This window comes from Convolutriloba macropyga, chromosome 12 (assembly GCF_964194025.1).
Source record: "Convolutriloba macropyga chromosome 12, txConMacr16.3, whole genome shotgun sequence".
Lineage (NCBI taxonomy): Eukaryota > Metazoa > Xenacoelomorpha > Acoela > Convolutidae > Convolutriloba > Convolutriloba macropyga.
Genome location: NC_134479.1, coordinates 28885753 through 28902279, shown reverse-complemented (window position 1 = coordinate 28902279; position 16527 = coordinate 28885753). Strand labels below are relative to the sequence as shown.

At 37.7% G+C, this 16527-nt stretch overlaps 2 protein-coding genes across 4 annotated transcripts in view; both read left to right on the top strand.

Moving 5' to 3' along the window:
• Positions 1 to 16527, top strand: part of LOC142351221 (metal transporter CNNM4-like) — a 520873-nt gene that overhangs the window by 31247 nt on the left and 473099 nt on the right. The window lies entirely within an intron of this gene.
• LOC142351222 (hexokinase-4-like) overlaps positions 1 to 16527 on the top strand; it is a 319567-nt gene that overhangs the window by 31247 nt on the left and 271793 nt on the right. The gene's annotated exons all lie outside the window — the stretch shown is intronic.

The following is a 16527-nucleotide window of genomic DNA, read 5'->3' as shown; positions in this document are numbered from 1 at the left end:
CTGCAACCTTTGTCGTGAAAAAAGGTTGCAGTTTCAAGGTGAAAAGTCTTGTGATACAACCTTTGCGGTGAAAAAAGCCTTGTGATACAACAATATAATAGACTCTAAGAGCCACGTCGAAGGGTTGAAATATTTCCATATTAACTAGGTGTCCCGTCACCCCTCCGGCAAAACCACTATTATCAACCTCAGTTACACGTTTAGCATCACGGCAGCCACTGAAACAGATAACCTGCCATTGAAACTCATCTTCGTCCGAATGTATGTTATTGCGTCCGAATATTTTCAGTTGAGATTTTTTTGTAGTTGCTTGATAGTGGGTGCTGAGGGGGCAATCCCCCTGCCATACAGGAGAACAAGAACGAAACATAACTACTACTTTCAATTTCCAAAATCCGGTGTAAATATGAGATTTTTAATTACCTCGTGATATTTTATGCTTTCTGAGTTCTTTTGGGCATGACTTGGCCAACGGATTAAAAATTTTCACTGTGGAAAAGTTCTGCTAAATCTACCCCCGCAAGCCGTTTACTTTGATGTCAAGCCAAGCGTTGTCATCAGTTCTAGCAGATTTGTTGTAAAAGCGCTGTTAAAACAGCTGAGGGCATGGGTTAGTGTGTGTGAACATTATTTCCCTACAAGCAAGTCGATGTGTGTTTGGTTTGGTTCAAGATTGTACCGAATGCAAAAACTGTTGCAGAATTCCAATTTTGTCAACGTGAGACCGTACAGTTTCAGGACAAAGGCAGTTATAATTCCCAGCTCCTTTTTCTCATTCCAAGCCCACAACACGAGTTTGTCTACCGGTAATAATAATAATATAATAATAAAACAGAATTTGAAAAAGGCCAAGGGTTTTACAATAACCCCAGCTTGTTTCGTTCAGTTTATTAGATAACAAAATTCAGTTTTTTCACGTTCATGCAGTTGTTGCGCCCACACATAATTCGCCAAGAGCACGTGTTGTTTTCATTGTAACGCAGTCTGAAGTAGACAAAATACAGAGCGAGAATTTTGGCTTTGTGGTTTTCATGAAATAGGATATCGTATTGGAAGAACTCGTTGAAGGTGTTCGCAAGATGGCAGGCCCTGTACCAATAATCGGATTCACATTTCCTGAGTTTTGGTTGTCGATATATGAAGTTACGAGTCGTTTGGTATCGAGTTGTACCTGGCTCGGTTATTGATACATGAAGTTTCCAGTTTAAATCAACTTTCCCCGTTAAAATTTTTGCAAATAACAAAACGACATATAGCTCATGGTATAAGGATAAGGGAAGTAAATTGAGTTTTAAGAGTTGTTCTATGTAAGGAATTTTGGCTCCAGTGATCCAATTTGCTGCTTTTTTCTGTACAATTTCAATTTGACTGAGTTCAACTTTGCCTGGTTTCCACAAACTTGAGCCGTAACTGATAATTGGAACAATATAACTGACATACGAGTTTTTCCTGTTTGCGTAATTTGCCAAAGAAAGGTTTCTCTTGATAGAGTGAAGAGCGTTTAAAGCCTTTTGAGTACGAGATTGAGAATGAGTTGCCATGTAAGCGTGTCGGCTACAACTACTCCTAGGTCTTTCATTACTGAAGTGCTTCCAAAACTTAATTTGGCGGACTGTGCCGACGCCCTTCAACCACAAGCATTTACTTTTTGATAAATTTATTTTCATGAGATTACTTTGGCACCATATCCAGACCCTCCGAATGTCGATATTTATTGCCACTGGGTTGGTTCCAACTATCTTGAAATCATCAGCGGTACCAAAAGAGTCTGACATGGAGCAGTTGGGAAGGTCATTGATAAAAACCAAGAAAAGCAAGGAACCAAGAACTGATCCCTGTGGCACTCCGCTGATAACGCTCAATACAGTCGAGATAGTTCCGTTGATTCGAACCGTTTGCTTCCTGTTTTTGAGGTAGCTAATCAACAACTTCAGACATGCTGCTCCGATTCCCAATAAAGAGAGTTTTTCTATCAGTCGTTCGTGGTTTACCTTGTCGAATGCCTTTTTGAAATCAATATAAAAAGCCACGAGGAAATCGCAGCTGGGCGAATCAATGTTGATGAAAAGGTGGTGTAAGAATTCAATTAGATTCGTTTCCGTTGACCTTTTTGAACGAAATCCATGCTGTGATTCTGATAAGAATGGCGAGACAAGGGGATATAACTTGTTGAAAATTAATTTCTCAAGCAGTTTCGAGACAGTCGACAGTAGGCTTATCGGTCTGTAGTTTGTAACTTCCTGCTTGTTGCCGTCTTTGAACATCGGTACAATTTCACTCGTTTTCCATTCATTTGGAAAGTGACACTTGTTTGCAATAAGGTTGAAGAGCAAATAAAGAGATTTACACAGTGATTCTGACAAGTTTTTGATGACTTCGTTTCCTATGCTGTCTGGCCCTTTTGCTTTGTTTACATCAAGATTTGACATCGTTTCTTTTATTTCGGCTTAGCTGAAGTGGATACTGTCTATTAGCGGTGTCGGATGTGCAACACGCTTTTCAGCGGTGTAAGTTTATTCAGTGAACACCGATTGGAAGTATTGATTGAACAATTCCGCCTTCTCTGCGTCAGTTCGAGCTATTTTGTCATCGAGGAAAACCTCTTGTTGAATATGGTTGGCTTTGGTCAGCGTTTTGAGGTATTTTTGGAGCTACGAGAACCTGCTTTTTTGAAAAAGCTATGTTGATCTTTTTGAAGGGAAGTCATTAGATTCGTTTGTACTTTTTCTATTTTTCCTTCGTTTTCGTTCGTAGGGCGGGTTTCTTGTTTCCTTTGTAAAGTTTTCAGCTTTTTGATAAGATTGGAAGACTCAGGTGTCACCCATGGTGCTAGCTCTCGACGATGCTTCGTCTTCCGTGGAACAAGGTCCTTCAGAGCTTCATAGAGCCACTCGTACCACTTTTCGACTATTTGATCGGGATTGCTGAAACAGTATGGATTGAATGGGTGATCTTTTATGAACTCGTTAATTTCCTTCCAGTTAGCTTTCTTGAAAGCAAATAGCGAAAAATCTAGTTTCCTTTTTGGTAAAGGCGTGTGTTTATGGTTGGGTGGAGCTTGGAGGCTGATTTTGACGGAGTATGGTTGATGGTCTGAGGTATGAAGAATTCTCATTTGGTTATCTACCGCCACGTTCAGAGCTGTTGGCGGTTTATTGCACAGAATGATATCCAGAGATCGACCATTTTCACTTTTGATTAACTGCTGGTAGTTGTGCTCGATTAAATCATCTTGTACAAGTTGTTAATCAGGAGTGGCAGATGTCATTAAAAGTAGGTTTGTATGGTTAAAATTTATGTCACGGACTATGTAGACACATGCAGCGTTGAACTCAAACTTGAGAATTTGATCAAGTTCGAAAACTGGACTGACTCTCATTTATATGTACTATCTTTGGGTGAGCTATAGATGCAGCATATGATAACAGGTTTCTGGATGGACAGTCGCACTATAACGCAATCATTAAAATCACTTTCGATGGCACAATTCGGAATACAGTTAGAGGTTGTTATCAAGACCCCACCATGCCTTGACTTGCCGTTGCTGCTTGGGCGGTCCTTTCCGTGAATTTCGTAGCACGGTAAAAACAAAGCCGCATCAGGTATGTTTTCAGTGAGCCAGGTTTCCGTTAAGCATAAAACTTCGTATGATTTCTTGTTTGTATTGAGTTTGCAAAGTTTGTCCTTCTCTGGTGTTCAAGTATACTTCTCACGTTGAAAACAAGGATATTCAGGTAGGCGGATAGTCAATCCTCACTTGCTGAGTGAGAGAGTTTGATTTCAGACCATGCGCTTCCGATCTTTTGGTAGAGAATGCCGTCGTTTATTCTAAGATTTTTGGATTCAATGTCTTCTTGGATCATCTCGCATCTTCGTTTAAGAACTTTGGTTTTCAGGTCCGCTTCCTCGCGAGTTAGTTGACGACTGAGAAATATTGGTGTGTCAAACGTTTTAAGTTCTCTCGCGGACAGTAAGATTTTTCTTCGCTGCCATGGATTTGGTATTTTGATCAGTATCGTTCTTGTTTTATTCTCATCGTACTTTCGAAGTCGGATTATATCATTGATCTCAGTGCTCACATTTAGATGAGTCAAGACTTTTTGCACCTCCATGTAATCATAGTTTTGGCGGTTCATTGGGTTTTTATCTGCACATTCCTTAATTCCGCGGATTCGAATTCCGTCCAGTTCCTCAGGCGGTCTCTTTGGTATGTTTGTACCGCTATCTTTGGTATGTTTGTAACGTGCAAGAAAATCCTTTTGGTGAGTTTCCAATCAATAAATTTGAGCTTTCTGTTCATTTTGCATAATACTATCCTATATAAGATATATTTGTGAGATCTTAACTTCCAAGAGCCTCGAAAGCAGCGAGCAGCGCAGCCAGCGTCGTATTCCACTGGCTCTCTGATGTTCAGTCCAGCCTCACAGTTTGGTAGCGAGTACAAACGCCGTGCTTCTTTTCCTGACTCAGGCGTTAAAAAACGATGAACAGAAATATTTGGAACATTTTCTATATCTCCAAGATAAAGTTCTGAGCGTACGGGGTTTTTTGAGCAAGAAAATCAAATTTTGGCAGAAACCCAATCGTGAAACAAGAGTAAGCGTTTTGTGCAGAGTAAGCGTTTTGTGCGTCTTGCTTGGTTTATTGATTGCCAATATAGATGAAAGTTTAAATGAATAACTTCAGTCTGGAACAAGGCAAAATCGTTACCGAGGTGGTATGATCTACCCAAAAGAGAGAACAGTTAGCCATCTACACGAATAGCACTGTAATTTAAACTTACATCAATATGTTGGGCTCTAGAAGCCTACAGCGATTTCCAATATTGATGGTTTCTTTCGGTTTCAGCAAGTTTTGAAAGCGACGTTTATCACTGCTGCAATTGGAAAACCTTCGTTCGCCATATTCTTGCTTAACCATTTTGTTACGCACTGATTTTTAATAGTGTTCCTCGTGGTGTTATTGAGGTTTAAATGAGGAGTAATTAACTTGAATAATTGCCATTTTACAAGGACTTATTTTGATGTTTCACAGTACGATTTTTAGCAGATATATTTTGAATAAAATTAGCTAGTAATAGCCTTTTATTGAGCGGTTCAGATGCGTGATATATCCACTAGTTTGCCTTGCATTTTAGTGTTAAGTTAGTCGCTATTTCTTCTATAACTAAGTTTACCAAACTTGGAGGTTTTCAAGAGAATTTCCAGTTCAATCTTTAATTATTTTAGCAAGAATTGTTTAATAATTTTAACAAGAAGTTTCTCAAGTTTTATCAAGTTTTACAAGATGATAGGCAACTGATTATCAGGCTGGTTCTCCGGTGTTCTGCTGATAGTGGGTTCCGCAGGACTGTGCCTTCAGTTGTATTGGTCCTTCGCAAATATTTACTGATTTTCAAGTTGGGCAATTTCCGGCTTTTGTACGTCTCTTGATGTTTGTTAAGTACATATACAAGTTCCGTATTAGCACCTACTTTATCAGAATAATTACTTCACCAAGTACATAATCTCTCATGAAGTTATTTACTGATTATGTGAATTTATCTTCAGGAAACTCAAAAAAGTAAATATTGAGGCTTTTAGACACTTGATATGTTTGCTGATAAACTGTCAATCTGCGGTTGTTTCTCATAAACATAAACAAATTAGAGGTTACAGGCCTAGATGGAAATACTGGCTATATATGGCCTTGAAACTAACTGAATATTAATTAATATAAAGCACTTAATTATGGATATTTTGAGGAATATCATCACGTAACTATGAGGGACGAAATAGGGGCGTGACACTACCCGACTTTATGAAAATTTACCATGAAAATTTTAGTGAAAGAACTGGGGTTTTACAATTTTTCTATAAAACATATAATCTGCACGAATATGAGGTTATAAACATCTTTTTGTTGGAGCCACCCAATTTATGTTTTCTTAGAAAATATCTTAGAACGAAAGCATTTAAGTTAAAGACAATTAAAGAAGTTAAAAGAAATAAAGTTTAAGCTAAGACAAATGGAGATAAAGGTTAAAGTGAGGAAAGTTAAGACAAGATTAAGAGCTTTGAAGGAACATTAAACGTGTGAAGGTGCGCTAATTTCAAAGTAAAGAGGGGGAACATAAATTAAAGTTAAGGTTAAGAGAAGACATTGAATTAGCACTGAAAATAATCACGATTATTTCGTTAAATAATGGCTCTAAACTTTGAGAAGTAGTAGGAGAAGGATACTGGTTCAATGACTAGTTTAAAGCACTGTTTAATTTCTGGAAGTGAACAGTTATTTCGAGTATATAAAGCACTGATTAATTTGACTTAGTGAGTGAATGGGTACTTAATTTATTATAAGAATAATACTTGTCAAACTTATATAAGACTTTCAAGAGCTTAAAGCATACTCTCCTCTCGGGTTAAAGCGTTGTTGTCTTTTTCGTCTTCTGTGGTAGTTTGTTCGTCTTCTATATCAAGTTTGTCTGTTTCAAATGGAAGATGCGCTTTTTAGTTGGACAGTTGAAGAGTTGAAGGAAAACTTGAAGATTGCTCTCCCTATGAACAAAACTGATGTCACTTGCGGAGAAGTCTCATGTTTGTCCCTTCTGGTCGTCGTTTATATTGTCCGAATGGTTGTCATTGGAATGCTGTCGTCGGGAGTTGGAACTACAGTGATGCATGTTACTCGTGCAATACTTTTCCGCCTTTTGGCTTTCCTGGAAGCCTTTATGGATTACTGCATTGTATCGATGCATGGTAGTTACATCACTCTTTGCTGGATGATATGTTTTAGGTCAGGCTGTTCACTCTGAGCAAGACCAGGAACTTCTTTCCTTTATTGTCCTTCATTTGGACGCTTGAGGTCCTGTTCGGGGAGAAAGGAAAAATGTCGAGGAAAAACAATTTTCATCACTTTGTGCACGAGCTCTTCAGTTTCCCTTTTCATTGTGTTTCACTAGCTTTGGCAATTTGTCTACCTTTCGAGCATAAAATGAACGGAAAGCTGTGGTGCTGTATGTGCAGTTCATTGACAGCAATATGTTCATTCTCTGAAAGTTTGGCTGAAAGTTTGACTAAAAGTCAACTTTTCTCTCAGTGGTCAGATACTCAAATGGAACTCGATATTGTGAAACTTTTGCAATATTTTTGGTTTTTTGACCAGCTATTGCCGTTATCACATGTTATGGTGGTTCCTTTTGTTGGTTTGTCTGCTGGATTCAGGCTTCTAGGTCTGTGATATTTATTTGTTTCAGGTGTACTTTACTTTTGGATCATGTGTGTTGATGTGTGTGTTTATTAATATTACTACTAAATATGGTGTTTAAACATGTTGAAGTGTGGTTATTTGGTTTAATGATGGGTGTGTGGTGATGGGGATAGTGGTTGGGGGGGATCGAATTATGCAGTCTTTACATGTTTTTTCGAGTTTTTCAGATTATTTGATATCAATATGTGTTTCAATATTACTGCCGGGCCGAATAATATCACTCTGGGGTGCTGCGGCAACGGGACCAGGTTTGTGTCAAGGAACCGGGTTCACTGGTCTCGTTTGCGGCACCCAGGGTGTAATATCAATAATAGTTCAACTGTAGATATTAGCTTAGAAGACAGAGGAAGTAGTTGGAATTGGGACTCAATATTATTAATAGTATTCATATTATTATTCATATTATTCGGGATTGTTGGGATGTGGAGAAGGAGAAGGAGAGGAAGATGTGTGGGAAGAAGGAGGGAGAGGGAAGAGAGTGAAGATCAGGAAGATGAGGGAGGAGTTGAGATGGAGGAGACGGCAGTATAACTAGTTATTTATATTTATTTATTTAACTTATTAACTGACTTTTAGCTGTATATGTTTAGTTGTAGTTTGGTGTAATATAGCCTAATATACTGACTAATATACTTGGTGCTACTAATATTTAATAAGGTGCTTATTAATATCATTGTAATTAATATATCAAGACTTGTTTTGTGGGGGGGTTGAGGATATAAGTAGGGGACAAAAGGAAGAATTAGAGAGGCGTAGTAAATAAGTGAATGCTAGTGAAGGGTGTAATTGTATTTTCAGAGCGTTGTTGTGTGTTTTACGGCATGTGTTATTTTACTAGTAGCGGTCGTTATAGCATGGCGTTTAAACTGTTGTTGTGCCGAATTAATCGAATTTTAGTGCTACTTTGAGGCAGTTTCTTTATTTTGATAGCATTTATTCAGTTTGGATGATGCTGAGCGGTACTTGACTCGTTCTACTAGGACAAGGGGTCAGTCCGGTCAGTGTACTAGTGGTGGTGGTACCGTAGCTGAGGATAGCGCCGATGAGAATTGACTAGTTTCGGTGCAATTATATTCATCATGTAGTTTAGTGTCATCTATAGGTGAGTTTTTACTTATTATTTGTCAATTGTAGCTTTGTTAATTGGATTTGACTGTTGGGACTAGCAGCTGTGAAGTGTGTGAACGTGTGGTAACATTTTAATTGCAGTGTGTGACTTTATAATGACATATTTGTGAAAGTGAAATTTTGGTGACATAACGACTTTTTTGATTTTTGGGCATTAACTTTAATTTACTTGTCAATTATTGATCATAGACTGGTTCTAATGGTTCTAGATACTTAATCTGGTTGTTAGCAGCACTTGTGTGTAATTTGAACTGGTTTGGAGGAGTATTTGGTACTAATTTTCACATGTAATTTTTTCGTAATTTTGGTGATTTTTCCGCATCAAGGCTGGTGTAGTAAATATGTGGATTTTTCAATTTTTATTGAACTTTGGGCAAATTTTTTGGCTTAGCCCACTCAGTAGACATCGGTGGGGAATAACTATGCAATAAATTCAGGTTTTTGGACACTTTTGGGTCAACTTTTTTTACTGATGTCTGAAAAAACGAAAAATGCGAAAAATTGAGGGCTCCAGCGTCACTCAATTTTTAAATTGCTCCGATTGGGCTCAAATTTGGTAGATCGTTCCAGGGGCTCAAAAAACCCTGCAGCGCAGAAATTTGGCGCAATTTAAGCAAAGTTATGACTATTTTTGTGATCTGAACCTGGCTATTTTTGAATCATGAAATTTCGGTCTGAATAAGTCTTCACTGTTCATACACTTTCAGTATTGAATGGTTAAAATGGTACTGTCTGTGCTTGGTACTAATGTATGTTACTGAATTATAGGGTTTGAAGCTATTTATCGGGTCATAACGTTGATTTTTGGGTCCAAAATGCAAATTTTCAAGCATGATTTTTCCACTAATTGAGCTTCTTCGAGACATGTGTCAGTCTGGTGATTCTCTAGTGGCCTAAATCAGGTGCTAACTGTTGTTACTGATATCTGTGGCTATCAGAGGTAGCATTTTGGTAGGTTTGGAGTTGAGTAACTTAGGTTTTATGCCAGATTTTCTGTGAAATTTACTGAATTTTTACTTGTGATGCGTCATGTTTTGTGCATAAGTTGACATGGATTGAAGATGATTGATTTTTGGCGGTGATTGTGGGTCATACTAGTGAGTACTATGTTGGTGGCAGCTATTGGTGTGGTTTAATGCATTATTTGACTATAATATATTGAGTTTTTCACTTTAGAATTTCGGACCAAATTTTGTGAAATATCTGCAATTTTCGATTTTTTCACTTTTTTCAACATTTATGAATTTCTGTACTGTTGTATGGGTTTATTGGGCTGGGTAACTACTAGGGAGACTGAATATTGGATATGGGCTCATAATTCGGCTATTTGATACTATTTTTATGTTCTAAATTTGGCTCTGTTTTGACGAATTTGAGAAGAGTTTGGTAGGCTTCAGTATTTTGCTATTATTTCAACATTTTACTTAACAATTTTCAATATTTTTAATATGGGCGTGTAGAACTTGAGCATGCGGATGTTTTAAGCTAATAATATCGGCTTTTTGATCAATATTTTGGATTTTAAGAACATGTGCGTGAAATTTCAAAAAGTCTCCAAAATTGAGGGGCCCAGCGTCACTCAATTTTTAAAATGCTTCGATTGAGCTCAAAATTGGTGAATCGCTTTATCGGCTCAAAAAACCCTGCAGCGCAAAAGTTTGGGCAGTTTCAACTATTTTTTCGCGAGTTATAACGTTTTTGCTGCAGTGAACCTGGGTTTTTTGAAAAGGCTCAGATAGGGGATAGGTTATTGGCTATGAGGTTACGAAAAACTTGTTCAAAATGATTGATATTGCTATGGTTGGACTGCTCATGAGTAGGGCTAACTGAATTGACAATAATATTGGGCATATTCGGGTATTAAGATGCATTTTTGATCACTTTTTCTGGAAATTACACTCGATTTTTTGTGATTTTCGTTACTTTGGCAGTCTTTTCTCAGCTTGTATTGGCACTAGGGGGCTGGGAGTGCATATTCTGAGAGATATAGATGTGGGAGTGCTGATGGTATGGTCAATTTTTGTCAGAAGTTAATATTTTTGACTCTAGTGGGAAATAACTGGATTTTTCCTGACAAAATTGTGGCATTTTGAGAGCTTATTTGGGTTTAAGTCTTCATGGTTGATACTAGGGTGAGCTGGGACTGGTTTTTATGGTGCTACAAGGCTAGTGGGGGTTTACACTAGGGTTGTAGTGGGTATAGGTGGCTTTTATCGGGTCAGGTGGAGAATAAAATGACAAAATTTTTGAAGCGGAGGCTTGAAGCAGAAGCGTATTTTTCGTTTTTTCGTCATTTTTCAACATATACTTGGAAATATTGGGTTTTAACGGTTGTTTGAGGTTGTACCATGTGGGTGGCAGCTGGGAGTAGCTGCTGGAGGCATTTGGGACAGTTTTTGGCATGTTTTTGGGGTATAATTTACACTACATTTTAATCAATTTTAGCACACTTTGGTAGGGTTCGGTGTTTTTGTCATAACTCAACTTTTATTGATTTTTGACGGGATTTTTGGGTACTGGGGTGTCAAGCGTGAGCAGTAGAATGATCTAGGGCTATAAAATGGATCAATTGGGGTTTTTTGTGGGAGTTATCATTGAATTCGAGCGGATTCGAAAAGTGTCAAAAATTGAGGGCTCCAGCGTCACTCAATTTTTAAAGTTCTCCAAATCGCTTCAAAAATTGCATGTCGGTTCCTCAGCTTGAAAAATGCTGCAGCGCAAAAGTTTGGGGTGATCGGGGCATTTTTCACAATTTTATGACTGTTTTTCTGAGTTGAACCTAGGATTTTCGGAAGGGTCAAATTTGGACTAAGTTTTTGGTACTTAGAACGGGTCTAATGGGGTCAATAATAACTGGAATCGCTTCTACTGGATAAGTGCTTTTCAGAACAATAGGTTAATCCAGGTTCGGACAAGTAGTTTTGGAGATATATTAAAATAACTGGATTTTGAGGTCAAAAATTTTCGGTTTTTTGGCGATTTTTGGGCTTTAGGGCTAAGTTGCTCAGGCTTGTTGGGTTTTTGGGGCGGATGAAGGGTACTGCTGGACTGAACTGGGTCTGTACATACTAATGGATATAGATGGTTATGGGTAGAGGGTCGAAGACTTGACATATAAGCTCAAAAATGATGTTAAAATCTAATTTATCATAGCCATTGGCGAGTTTTGGAAGACTTAAGTGTATAATTCCTGCATCTATTACTATTTCTCTCAGTTCATAGAGACTTGCTAATACTGATTCGTAAGTGGGTTTGTGGTAGTATCTGAATTTGGTAACTAAACTTAAGATATAACGTTCAGAAATGGGGTCGAAGTAGATTAAAACTGAGCCAATATCAGGTGGATATCTAAGTCTAATTGCACTTGGGGCTGCTGGGTACCAGCTTTTGACTTGTCGGGCTAATCCCTTTGCCATTGCAAGGTCTGCTGATATACAGGGTGCAAAAGAGTGTGGTGAATATAAGATATCTGTTGGAGAACTTAGATATGTTGCATTTATTTCTTGACTAAAATGGTTTAAATTTTGATTAGATGAGCCTGGTGAAAAATTTTTCGATTGAGATCTAGTAACTGGTTTATTTGCTGAACTGCTGGGCGTTCTCCCTGAATATTTTGCTATACTTGCTCGAACTTGATCTAGTTTTGTCTCTCTGCTTGGTGTATTTGACTGTTGTGCTGCTTGTGCTGATGCTTTTATTGCTTCACGTTTTTCTTCTTGTTCCAGTCTGGCACGTGCATTTTTTGGTCTAGGACTGCCTGATCTTCTAACTCGGTTGGTTAGGTAAGGGTTTGTTCTATCTTCTTTATGCAACATTATTTCTCTATCAAATTTAAATCCGCGTACATTTTTTCGCCGTTGGTAGTCTAGTGGTTTGAATGCACTTTTCTCTGGTTTTCGTTTAGGATTATAAGGTCGCGCTCTTATTTTTTTTATCAGTTAGAGCACATTGTTCTTCGTGTGTTTCTGGATGCGATTCAATATCAAGTGGTACTATTGACGGCTGTGGCTGTTGAGCTGGTAAAAACATTTCATCGTCTGATGAGGATGATACAAGAGGAACGCGAACTTCTGGTTCTTGAGGTCTAATTTCGTCAGCAATTAACGGATTAACTGGTATTCGGGCAATTTGTTCTGCGTCCAGGTTTAGGTCAGCTAAATTTTCATCTGAACTGCTATTTTCATCAAATAAATTTGGGATTGCTTCGTCTGAACTTGAGGAATCAAATACTGGAAGATGGACTGGGGCAGTTCGTGGTCTAACTGCTGGTGCTACTACCCTTGGTGGGGCCGGTGGGGCTAATGGAGGTGCTGCTACTGCTGGTCCTGCTAATAGTCCACCTAGGGGAACATTTATGGTCACTCTGACTGGATCTTGTTTCACTTTTGTAGCTTGTTGTATCTCTGTTTCTTGCTCATTGATTAATTCTGGGATATGTTTATCAAATAGGTCAGGTTCCATGTGTTGTCTTCTCGACGGATCAGGTTGAAAGTTTACAGGATTGATGACTTTGAGATCTTCAGGAGTTTCACTTGGTTTAATTGGCTTCAATCTGATGCGATGAACACATTGGGTGTAGTTCGTATTTACTTTTCGAATGATGTAATTAGAATCAGTAAGGACTTTTTCTACTTTATATAGCGGTAGCCATTTCTGAACTTGGGAAGCTATTACTGTTGATTGTTCTAGTAGCTTAGGATTCAAAAGTAAACAGAATGATTTCTCCAGAATCGGTTTAGCTGATGCTTTTTGATCATAATACTTTTTGTACTTCAGGTAAGCAGTCGTTAATTTTTCTTTGTTTTCTCCATACTTTTGCATCATGGCGTCTTGCAGTTCATTAACGAAATCAGAATTTACTGCTACTGCATCCATTACTTTTCTGGAGAACCGTATGTCAAGGGGTTTTATGGGTTCTCTGCCATGGAATAAAGTTGAAGGACAACATTTTGTCGCTGAATGATATGAAGTATTATGAATAAAGGTTGCAAGAGGAACATATTTATGCCAGTCTTTCCATTGTTCTTCTGTATTAAGTTTCAGAGTTCGCCTCAGTGGTCCGTGAGATTGTTCTACTGCTCCAATAGTTTGAGGGTGCTTTATTGAGGCATGTTTTAACTTTACTTCTAGTAAACTTGCTAATTCTGACATTAATTCAGAAGTAAAGTTGGTTCCTAAGTCACTAAGTATTCTTTGAGGAATGTAGCTGTGTTGGAAGAACACCTTTACTAGTTCTCGGGCTACTGTGTCTGCATATCCATTTGTTAATGGAACTGCGAATAGGTACTTTGTGAAGACATCTATTGCACTCAAAACATACTTATACTGCGATGACTTTAGGGGGCCTACTAAATCAATTTGGAGCATATCTCCTGGATATGATTGTAGTGAACTGACTGGTTGTAACTTGGGTGTGATGTGGCTTTTTGGTACTCTGTTAAGTTGAAGACAAGTGAGGCAGTTTTTGATGAAGCTAATGAAATGTTCGGTGAAGCCTGGATAATAAAATCGCTTTCTAAATTCCTGAATTGTTGCTTTGATGCCTAAGTGACCTGCTGTTTGTGAATTATGGAGCCTATATATAGTCTCTTTCCACAAATGCTTAGGTACACAGAATTGTTTATGAAGTACTTTTCCAGTATCATCATAAAAATTCCGGTATAAGACATTCTCTTCAAGAATTAATCTGTTTAGGTGCTTGTGATACTTCTTTAAGTTTGTTGTAGCATACTTTAAGTCAGGTTGTTGATTATTTGGTTGAATCCAGCTGATTACTGTTCTAATATCTGCATCTTTTTGCTGCTCATCTGCTAAGTTAAGGCTAATTAAGTTGTCTGTAAGATCTGGGAACTCATCTAATGGATTTGGGTACTCAATTGAATTTATTTCGTGTTTTCGTTTAAGTTTTAATAGCCCTTGTATTTCTGTGATTGGTGAGTTACTTTGACGTTTTTTGTAGTCTTCATAATATCCCAATTTTTTGAGAAAGTTAACTTCTTCACTATTTATTTCGTCACAGAGATTTTCAGTGTCAAATAACACGTTCAGTTCAACATCGGGGTTTTGTGCTTCAGTATCTATTTCTATTTCTCTGACTGGAATTCTATCTGTTAACTTTAAAGACATTGTTGCTGTTTTGTCATTCTCCATTCTAGAGAGAAAATCTGCGGCGTAATTAGCACGTCCAGGAATGTGAGCAATTACTATATTAAATGCAAGTATTCTGTCTAAACAATTCCAAAGAGATGGCGGTATTACTTTTGATTGAAAGAATTGTGTGAGGCTTTTGTTGTCAGTGAGTATAATTACTTGTTTACTTGATCCCCAGATGTAGTGTGAAAAGTAGTCCAGCGCATAGTACAAGGCTAGGAACTCTTTGTAGTAAATTGAGAACTTTAATTGCGTAGCATTAAACAAATGCGATCCAAACGATACGGGAGCGTATGTTTTCTTTTCTTTCTTTCCTGTTTCGTTTACGTAGTCTTCCACCATTAGTACAAAACCTGCACCGTGGTAACTAGCATCACAAATAATTACATACTGTAGCCCTGGTTTTGGTAATCGCAAAGTTACATTCGTTGCTTCCATTAGATCCTTCTTTATTACTTCTAATGCTTTTACATGTTCTTCTGTAGTTTCTATTACTGCATCCTTCTTCAGGAGCTTGTAAAATGACATTAGTTTTTAACCTAAGTTAGGAATGTAATTTCGGAAGAATTGCGTGAAGCCGATTAATCGTTTTACTTGTTTTGTTGTTTTCGGCATTTTAAATTTATCAAGAAATTTCGTTATTTTCGCTTTTTCTGGTGATATTCCTTCTGCACTGATATTATTTCCAAGGAATTTCATTGTATCTGTTGCTATTTCACACTTTTCAGGAGACAATTTCAGTCCCGATTGACGTATACATGTAAAGATTTCTCGTAAAGACGGTACCAATTGTTCAAAGTTTGTTACTGCATTTCCAATATCATCCATAAACTGGGTACAATTTCCTGAAGCTAAGCATGGGTCCAAGTAATGTCTAATAAAGGAACTGAATCCTGTTACTGACTTATTCAATCCTTGTGCAAGACATTTATAAGCATAAGTTCTCGAAGCAAAATTAAATGCTAGCAGTTGCACTGATACATCGTCTGCCATTTGCACACAGTGGTATGCTTGAGAACAGTCAAGTTTCGTAAACAGTTTTTTTCCTGCAAAGTAGTTTATTGCGTCACTCATGTTTGAAATCGGGAAATTCGTACTCACATAATCGTTTTTCAGCAAACGATTTACTTTTCTCAAGTCAATTAATAGTCTAAGTCTTCCTGAATTCTTTCGTTGTGCGAAAAGTGGACTACTATATCTTGATTGAGACAAAGTTGTTATCAGTCCGTAGTAATGCATTAGTGCTAGTTCTACTTGTAACTCATTTCTCAAATGGACAGGTGTTGGAGGACCTTGTTCATAAATTGGTATACTTCTTTCTGGAGTTAACTTTATTTTTAAGTCTGTGTTATATCCGACGTCAAATCTGTGTTTTGCGAAAATGTCACTGAATTCAACTAGTAATTCACCTACTACTGCTTTTTGCTCATCATTGAGGGCTGATTTTTCCCACGGAAACTTGCTCAAAAATGTTATTTTATCCTGATGATTACCCTTTGGATCTAATTTCTCCATTTCTTGCAGTTTTAGCAGTTGCTCATAGATATCTCTCTGCAAGGGCGACAAATTTGTCGGATCTGGGCACGTTTCAGGCGTTGGGAACCATAGTTTTTCATATTCCGGGGCCGGTTTCGCTGGCTGAGATTTTCTTTTCGGGGTGTCTGTAACTTGAATTAATTGATTTATTTCTGTTAAGTAATTTTCGCTCATTTTTGCAACATTTATTAATTGAGGATCTACTTCTAACAACTTTTCAGCTTGGTCTGATGTTAAGAATGAGAATTTGGCTATTTCTTCGCCTTTATTTATGTTAGTTGGGTGGTCAGTAATGTTCAGGACATAGATGTAGATAATGTTATTTTCAGCAACTTTACTTAGAGATGATGTTAATATTACTTCGCTGTCTTTTTCAAAGATTTCATTTGGAATTATTACCCCACAAAGGTCAGTGAAAGATTCTAGTTTATCGTAAAGCTTGCATTCTAATACTGCTTGTTGATT